Here is a 9854-nt window from a genome sequence, read left to right as displayed (position 1 = left end):
ATCTGGAAATGAACCCCTTTAAGTATCAGAAAAATCTACTTTCTTTAAAGCAAATAGAACAGTGCCTACCACTAACACTCAACTGTTACTCCACTGTAGTACTCTCAGGGGAAACACAAACCTAAGTATAATCTCAGGTACCCTCATGAAGGAGGAAACAGATTTGAGAGATAAGAGTAGAACATGATGTAAAGACACGAATGAGCAATTCAAAGATGCTATATTGTCAGCCTTGAAAATAAGGAAGAGGCTGTGAATCAGACATGCAAAGATATACTGTAGAATCTGGAAGAGGTTAGAGAAGTGGTTACCTTTCAGAGTCTGCCACTATCTTGGTTTTAGCCAAGATGGAACTTAAAAATGAATAAAGCTTGTATTCAGCCTCCAAAGATGATAATTTGTTAGCATATCAATGCAAAAGTCTAAGGAATATAAGCAAAGAATGACAAAATCACTAATTATATGCAAAAGTAAATGATCATAGGAAAGGATCTAAAGAAATTATGCAGAATTATACCTATAAACATAGCAGAAATAAAAAACTTGATGCTACATGGATGGAACTGGAGTATCATATTTAATCAGTAAAAAAAATTAAAGCATGTTCTCTCATATGTGGGAAATAAAGAAATATAGTAAGGAAATAGCAAATAATCAAACTGAACAGAAGCTGAGAATTGATCTTAAGTGGAAGCTTGACACACAGAAGACTGGAGAGGGCGTGTGGGGTGCATTGTGTGGAGGGAGACATGAGGAAAATGGTAGAGAGAAGTGTACACCCTGGTGAAGGGTGTAATGCTGAAATGTTTCATGCATGAAACTCCATCGTTATAAATATTAGAAATCGTGACATCTGAAATGAAAATAATTTTAAAATAAAAATGGAAATGATTAATGTAGGAAAATTACGGAGAAACAAACACTAAAGTAATAGTTGATGCTCAGTAGTTATTGATGCCTGTTGGGAGAGATGAAGTCATGAAATTTGCTTATAAATGGATAGACATGGAGAGTATCATGCTAAGTGAAGTGAGTCAGAAAGAGAGGGACAGACATAGAGGGACTGCACTCATTTGTGGAGTATAAAATAACATCACATGAGGCTGACACCCAAGGACAGTAGATACAAGGGCCAGGGGGATTGCCCCATAGCTGGAAGCCTGCTTCATGAGCAGAGGGGAGAAGGCAGATGGAATAGAGAAGGGATCCCTAAGAAAATGATGGCTGGAGGAATCAGTCAGGCTGGGAGATGCATGACGAAAGTAGATAATGGACCAAACATGATGACTGATGACCTCTCAGTGTCTGTGTTGCAAGCCATAATGCCCAAAAGTAGAGAGAGAGTATGGGGAATATTGTCTGCCATGGAGGCAGGGGGAGGGTGGGAAAGGGGAGGTATGCCGGGGATATCGGTGGTGGGGAATGTGCACTGGTGGAGGGATGGGTGTTTGATCATTGTGAGATTGTAACCCAAACATGAAAGCTTGTAACTATCTCACAGTGATTCAATAAAATTTTAAAAATTAAAAAAAGGGATATTAGGTAGAGTATTGGATCAGTTTGGTCACATGCAAGATATATGCCTGGCCTTATGAACTATCTCTCTGGCACCAGATATACATACTTTTAACTTCTCTAAGGCCATGTGGTCCCAAGGGAAAATGTACATGAAATGTCCAGTGTAAGTCTAATTTTAATCTCTTTTTTCATTGATACAGCTCATTTTATGAAACATTGCCATTACTTATTTTGCCATTCGTGTGGGCCCAAATAAGAATCTGGCAATTAATCATTCCATAATTTTGAAGTGGGCAGGATAAGTAGAATTTTTAAATATATATACACATATATACATATATATATATGTATATATCACTGCCCCTGTCATCCCGTTGCTCATCGATTTGTTCGAGCGGGCACCAGTAACATCTCTCATTGTGAGACTTATTGTTACCGTGTTTGGCATATCCAATACACCACAGGTAGCTTGCCAGTCTCTGCCGTGTGGGAGCAATACTCTTGGTAGCTTGCCAGGCTCTCTGAGAGGGGCGGAGGAATCGAACACGGGTCGGCCATGTGAAAGGTGAATGCCCTACCACTGTGCTATTGCTCCAGCCCATATATATACACATATATATGTATGTATATATATATATATAACACCAGGAGGAATACAGAATTTTTCTTATCAGGTGAAGGAGGACTCCATATATAGGATAAATAGAAAATTCCCATTAGCATTATCCCCTCTTTCTTGTATTGCTTACAAAGGCCTCTTTTTCTAGGCAAGAAGCCTTATGTTTAGGCTCTCAAGACTGCTCCATATACAACAGATATGCAATACCTAGTCTATAACCTGGGTGTGACTTTATTAACGATGATGTCATTTGCTAAACGCCAACGAAGAAATAATTTTTAAGTGAATCTCTTCCAAGGACTTCTAAGAATAAAATATTCTCTTCATTCAAATAATGAATATGTATTTTTGAAATAGTGACTTTGGACATCACACTTGCTATAGAGATTGTAAATAGCACTTCAATTTCAACCCTGCTGCTAAATTTTGGTTTGGGGGTTACAACCAGCTGTGGTCAGTACTTACTCCTGGCTCTAACCAGGGATCAGTCCTGGCCATTTTCTGGGAACAATATGCAGTGCAGAGTTGATGATCAAACTCAGGTGGACAGTGTGCAAGGCAAGTGCCTTGACCAATGTGCTGTCTCTCCAGTCCAAGACCATTTAAATTGTGAAATAGCTATTAAGACACAAAAGCTGAGAATCCACCTGGCGAATCCACAGGGTGCCTTGCACACAGATGGTGCTTGTCTTGCCCCACCAAGAATGATCTCTGAACACAGAGGCCAGAGTAAGCCCTGAGCATCACTGGGTATGACCCAAGCAAACAAGAAAAACAAAATTTTTTTTTAAAAAGGAACTTTTAAGTAGATAAGGCATATAATTCCAAAGTATAGCTAACCTAAAAACAATGTTTATTTATGTCAGATCTACTTCACTGGCAGTTCTATTAGCTCATTATATTTAAATTTGTTTTTTTTATAGTCAACAAAAACTGAGAACCCCCTTGATTTTCTTTTAAAACCTCTCTGCTTTTATGAACAGAAGGAAAACACTTTGCAGTTACCAAAGAGGACACTGGGGGAATTTGGGGCATTTCACAAAATACATGATAATGACCTTAAAAAATCTTTTGAAGAAAATGTTTTGATCTTATAAAAAACATGTTTTAATGGATCATTTACTACTTTTACTTATTATTATAAATAACTTATACTAATTAGGGTTTATTTTAAGGTAGTACATTTTGTTTACACAATTGTGTTTAAAATATCAACTACCTGGGATATGGCTGAGTTATTTGAAAGAAGTATTACCTATTAATTTATTCTTCTGAGACATTTCCAAAGTGCAAATAAGAGAAAGAATGCTGAACAATATAAAGGCAATATAGTATTAAATATCCAGTCAATAGTGAATCATATGATTCAACTCAACAGAGAAGGCTCCTCTACGTCTGTAACAAAAAAAAGTAATGAGGTTCTATTGCAAAACTAAAATGTCCTCTTTGAAATGTAGACAGATATTTTTTCAGTACATAGACAAGAAGGATTTGAAATTAAACAGTGAAAATGTATCCAGTGTGAACACAGTGGCTGATGAACTTTAATTGAATAATATTCTTAGTTAAATATATTAATCAAAATACAGTGTCAGAGAGCTGGAACATAGCATAGCGGGTAGGGTGTTTGTCTTGCATGAGGCCAACCTGGGTTTGATTCTTCTGTCCCTCTCGAAGAGCCCAGCAAGCTACCGAGAGTATCCCACCTGCACAGCAGAGCCTGGCAAGCTCCCCGTGGTGTATTCTATATGCCAAAAACAGTAACAAGTCTCACAATGGAGATGTTACTGGTGCCCGCTCCAGCAAATCGATTAACAACAGGACAACCGTGTTACAGTGCTATATTGTAAGAAAGTCAGATCAAAAGGGATTAAAGATCTCAACATCAGACCAGAATCCATAAGGTATATTGAAGAAAAGGTCAGAAAAACCCTCCATGACATTGAAGCCAAAGGTTTCTTCAAAGATGAAATGGCACTGATCAAGCAAGTGGAAGCAAAGATAAACAAATGGCACTGCCTTAAACTAAGATGCTTCTGCAGCTCTAAACAGTGACCAGGATACAAAGGCAGCCTACAGAATGGGAAAGGATATTCACCCAATATCCTTCTGATAAGGCATTAATAGCAAAGATATACAAGGCACTGGTTGAACTCTACAGGAAAAAAAATCCAATCCCATCAGAAAATGGGGCCATGAAATGAACAGAAACTTTCTCAAAGGAGAGATTCGAATGGCAAAAAGGCACATGAAAAAATGCTCTTCAGCCCTAATCATCAGGGAGGTGCAGATTAAAACAACAATGAGATATCACCTCACACCATCCAAAAAACAAGAGCAACCAGTGATGGTGCGAATGTGGGGAGAAAGGGACTCTCCTTCATTGTTGGTGGGAATGCTGGTTGGTCCAGCCTTTTTGGAAAACAATATGGACATTTCTCAAAAAAATAAAAATTGAGCTCCCATTTGGCCCAGCAATACCACTTCTGGGAATATACCCAGGGGGCCCAAAAACTCACAGCAGAAACACCATCTGCACTCCTCTGTTCATTGCAGCACTATTCATCATAGCCAGAATCTGAAAACAATCTGAGTGCCCAAGAACAGACAAATGGGTAAAGAAATGATGGCACATCTACACAGTGGAATACTATGCAGCTGTTAGAAAAAAATGAAGTCATGAAATTTGCCTATAAATGGATGGACATGGAGAGTATCATGCTGAGTGAATGAGTCAGAAATAGAGGGACATATATAGAATGAGTGCATTCATTGATAGTCACCACCACCACTGTCACCACTGTCATTCGTTGCTCATCGATTTATTCAAGCGGGCACCAGTAACGTCTCTCATTGAGAGACTTATTGTTACTGTTTTTGGCATATCCAATACACCACAGGGAGCTTGTCAGTTTCTGCCAGGAGGGCTCAATACTCTCAATAGTTTGCCGGGCTCTCTGAGAGGGACGGAGGAATCGAATACGGGTTGGCCTTGTGAAAGGCGAACGTCCTACCACTGTGTTACCGCCCCAGCCCTCATTTATAATATATAAAAAAATATATAGTAGAAGACTATTATCAATGGCCATGGAAAACAGGGGCTAAGAGGACTTATCCATGTTTAGAATCCATCACAAGTGTGTGGGGGGCAGAGGGTAGGTATTATAAAGAGACTATTATTATAATAATAATTGGGAATGATCACGCTGGGCCAGATCTGAGTGTTAAAAGTAGGTAAAGGGATTTTCTTGATAGACTTTCAGTGTCAACATTGCAAACAACAATGCCTAAATGGAGAGAGAGAGAGAGAGAGAGAGAGAAAGAAGAGAGAGAAACAGAGACAGAGACAGAGACAGAGAGAGAAGAAAAGTCCCTGCCATAAAGGCAGCCTGAGGGATAGGATGGTGATGGAAAGGGAATTTGGAGACAGTTGTGCTGGTAAGTGTACACTGGTGGAGGGATCGGTGTTGGAATATTGTGGGACTGAAATCTAATCATGAACAGCTTTGTAAGGGTCTCTCACAGTGATTCAGTAAAAATATATAAAAATTACATTGTAAGGCAACAGCTGCATCTCACCACTTTCCCTTTTTGCCCGTGCAGTGTGAAGTAACAGCAGAGAAGTGAAATGAGAGCAGAGGAGAAAAGAAATTCCCAGTGGAAAATGCACAGTCTGGAATGGGATGCACAGTCTTGTATAGGATGCAAGAGCATTTTCAACTAGCTCAAGGGAACAGACTTTACCTCTCTCATTTCACACTCGAGGAGGCAGGATGCTCAACAATCTAGGTACCCAAGACCACAAAGCAAGTTTAAATCAGAAATAAGATTCCAGATCTTCTGAATTCCAGAACTAACAAACTTCCTTAAGTATGTTCAATTTATTCTTTTTTTAAAAAAAAATTGTATTACTAATAATATGTATTCAAAGAATAACAATTGCATTTATTTTAAACTAATGAGTCAAATCAAATAAATATCATATTAAGGAGAGGAGATGAAAAGTCAAGACAAAGCCTTATCAGAAATAACAATGGGACATTTTATGTTATAGGTCACTAAAAGTTAAACTGGCTTGTTTTTATCTCTTTTCTTACCACCAACTCAAATACTACTTATCTGTCAGAACTTGTGTTAGGTGCTAAAGGAGACTGCAAAAAAAGAAAGAAAGAAAATGCAAACTCCTACTCTAATGGACCAAGCACACACTCTAATCTATAACTTTTTAAAATATTAAATTATTCCAAAATTAAAAGTTAAAAGTGAAACACACTGGTCCTTTGATATGCTCAGTTGTCTCATTTAGGTATGCAGGTAATACGTATTTCTTATCTGAAAAAAAAAAGGAAAATAAGCATCCTAAATGTAATGTTAGGGTAGTTAGTCATAAATCTACTTGGCAACAGTTTAATGCAGATAAAATTAAATCCTTCTTTAGCGGAAGCAGCTATTGAAGATCTATGATCATTTTTTAATATCACCCCCAAAATTCCATTTCTTCCTATGCTAGTGTCTGCCATGACAGTGCAATCCTTGGACTTTAAAAGTCAATTAGTTTGGTCCCACATTAATTAGAAGCCAACATAATATTGCTGTGTGAGTAATTTATAGAGGTAAAATTATTGACACTATTTTTGTCAAATATTTTGATGTCTTAACAACATGTAAATCTATGTCTAAGCAATCCATTTGCACAAAATGGACTAATTTTATTAGAACTGTGTGACTGCGTCATTTGGGCTTAGATCCTTCTTCTCTTGCTACATGAAATCATCATTTTTAATCATGTCATCATGTTCCTTGCAGCAAGCAATCAAAAACAGAAAACTTAAGTTTATTGGCTCTTTGCCTGACTGAATGATTTTTCTCCAGAGTTTCACTCTCTTAAAATCCTGCCATGAAGATTTGGCCCCATGCCTAGAAATACCTTCGTGATTCTGAAAACAGAATGTAACACAAACCAAAGTACAATAGGGAAAACTCCTGTATGCTTCTAGATTCTAGTGATCCTTCTATCAAAATCATTCAGCGAGACTTCTTGGTAGCAAACTTCTCTGCCTGTCGCTCAACCTTAAAAGGTGACTCAGATTCACTGAATTCAGGACATCAAGAATTGCTCCAATCAGAAGTTTCTCAAGGTAATTCATATTATCTCGATACATTTAAAAAGAAGCTTCTCAACTTCAATTTAAGGTCATATTTTTCAAGGGTCCTTAATAATTTTCATCAAGGTCTATTTGCTTACACACGTTCTTACTTTCTCTTTTTCCCTCTATGACTAAAATTGAGTAAAATTGTCTTATCAATTATGTTCTTGAGTATATTCCTAATATCTACACCAGTTCCGTCATAAAATTTCTTGTCCACTGAAGTGATTAAGATAATCAGGAATTGGGAATGGAGTGACAGAATAGCGCGTAGGGCAGTTGCCTTTTATGCAGCCAAACTGGAAGTTGGTTCCCCAGCATCCCATATGGTCTTCTGACCCTGCCAGACCCTTATTTATCCTTTAGCACAGAGCCAGGAGTAATCTCAGAGCCCTACAGCGGGTAGGCCAACAGCTGAAAAAAAAAAAAAAGCAGGAATTGGGTTAAGGAAACAGCTCAAAGGACTGATGAACATGCTTTGCTTTTTAGCGCCAGTACTCATTATTGAAACTTGAATTAGGAAAAAGGGTGCCCCTAAGGTGATGAGGCTTCCAACTTTCTGAGTGTAAGAAAGGAAAGAAAGGGAGATAAGATTGCAGGAAGCAACTGAACATACAGATGAAGTTCAAAATAAAATTGAAAGTTCTACTTTCTTCTTTTGAAATATAAGAAAACCAGTGATGGCTAATGGCTGAGGAAGTATGTCACAAGAAACAGGAATCATGCACCTTAGAATTCTAGTGGTATGGGAGTGGTACTGGCCACCATTTTAAAATTAGCCGAGGAGAATACCAGATTGAAGTTCACCCTGGAAAAAGAAAAATGGATAAACAGAAAAAATCAGAAAATTTTATATGGAGCCAGTTGGGATTTTGCATATAGTACAGTGGGTAGGGCATTTGCCTTGCATGTGGCCATCCCAGGTTCAGTTCCTCTGCCCCTCTCAGAAAGCCTAGCAAGCTACCGAGAGTATCCCACCCACATGGCAGAGCCTGGCAAGCTACTCATAGAGCATTTGATATGCCAAAAAACAGTAACAACAAGCCTCACAATGGAGACCTTACTGGTGCCCGCTCAAGGAAATTGATGAACTGTCACTATCACTATCATCCCATTGCTCATCGATTTGTTCAAGTGGCACCAGTAACATCTCTCATTGAGAGACTTATTGTTACTGATTAATTGATGAACAATGGACGAAAGTGCTACAGTGCTAGAGTTTGATATTATTGTTGAACTTCCTTTTTATTAATTAATTATTATATCTTTTCACTGAAAGAGTTTTGAATTGAACTTCCTGATTATTTGTACCTAAAAGATATCAGTTAACACAGTCATATTCATCATATGACCATGTAGGATACAGATAAATATTTTTGCTTTAGAAAAATTAAAAACAAAAATGCCGGAACTTATGATTAGTTCTACAAAGTGAAAAATGTTTGAAATTATTTTATTCTAGTCTATTAGATTTTGAAATTGTATCTACATTTTTCTTTACAAAATTCATTGTGTTTCCTGTCATCATTTCTTTCAACTGAGACATGCTAAGAGAGATATAAAGTAAAATGTGTGTCATGAATTTTAAAAATGCCCAAATACTCTTTAAAGAAAGAATAGATGAGTTAATGAACAAGCTAGTGATATTTTCAAAGTAAAACAAATATAACAACCTGCCATTTTGCCATAAGAGGTCAGAATTGATCCTCAAGTCCCAAATTTTGGGGTAACAACATTTGTCAACTACCCTCGTGTCTTTATTGTTTGGGGAGGCAGATTAAGACATACAGCATTACCTGACCAGCACTCAAGTGACAGAAGTTGAAGTTATTTAATCAGATTACAGAATAGATTTTTTATTTTGATTCAAACCCTTACTCCGAAAAAATAGTTGTCTCCAAAGAATTTCATCTGAGTGAGAGTGGTGATCCATCATCAAAGTCCATTGAAATCTAATGGAAATCTGGAAAGGATTTGATGCTATATTCGTCAAACAGAAAATAAGACAGTGGGAAAAGGTCACAAGAAGAGTAAGAGCTTCTTCACTTGGTTCACGGAGCATTCTGGTGTTGATGGACATGAGTCAGGCAAGCTCATCAAAGACGGTAGTTGGCCAAATTTATCGCATCACTACTTGTTATCTGACATGGATGATAAAGAAGGGGAAGGAGAAGATGATGACGGTGATGAAGAAGGAATGGGACGTACTGATGAAGAAGAGGTGAGTATGAAGGTGAAGAAGATGAAGATGATGGTAAATGGAGGCTGAAGAAGACAACTCTGGAACACTGATGGGTTCCAATCTTTTAAAATTTTCTACAGTTCCTGGAGCAAGTTGCAGTCTTTTGACTTTTCTTTCTCCTTTGCTCTTCCCCTCGAAGTGCACAGTTCCCTGTTTGAGATCCTTCTGTGCAGTTCCCCTGTTTGAGATCCCTTTTCTCTTTCTTACACTATGACTCTCAGCGTTCTCAATTGGGAGTGGGGGGAAAACATGGAAAAATACGCTTTCATTTCCAAATTCATTTCTGTTCCAAATTAATTTCCCTCACCCCTATATCAAAAAAAAATGC

The 9854-nt window shown here is 37.8% G+C and overlaps 1 pseudogene; it reads left to right on the top strand.

The window, feature by feature from the left end:
• The first annotated feature begins 5538 nt into the window (after positions 1-5538).
• LOC101541052 (protein SET-like) lies at positions 5539-9576 on the top strand (annotated as a pseudogene).
• Positions 9577-9854: the final 278 nt, after the last annotated feature.

The sequence above is a fragment of the Sorex araneus genome, chromosome 2 (assembly GCF_027595985.1).
Source record: "Sorex araneus isolate mSorAra2 chromosome 2, mSorAra2.pri, whole genome shotgun sequence".
In the NCBI taxonomy this organism is placed as follows: Eukaryota; Metazoa; Chordata; class Mammalia; order Eulipotyphla; family Soricidae; genus Sorex; species Sorex araneus.
This window is presented reverse-complemented; position numbering and strand designations above follow the sequence as displayed.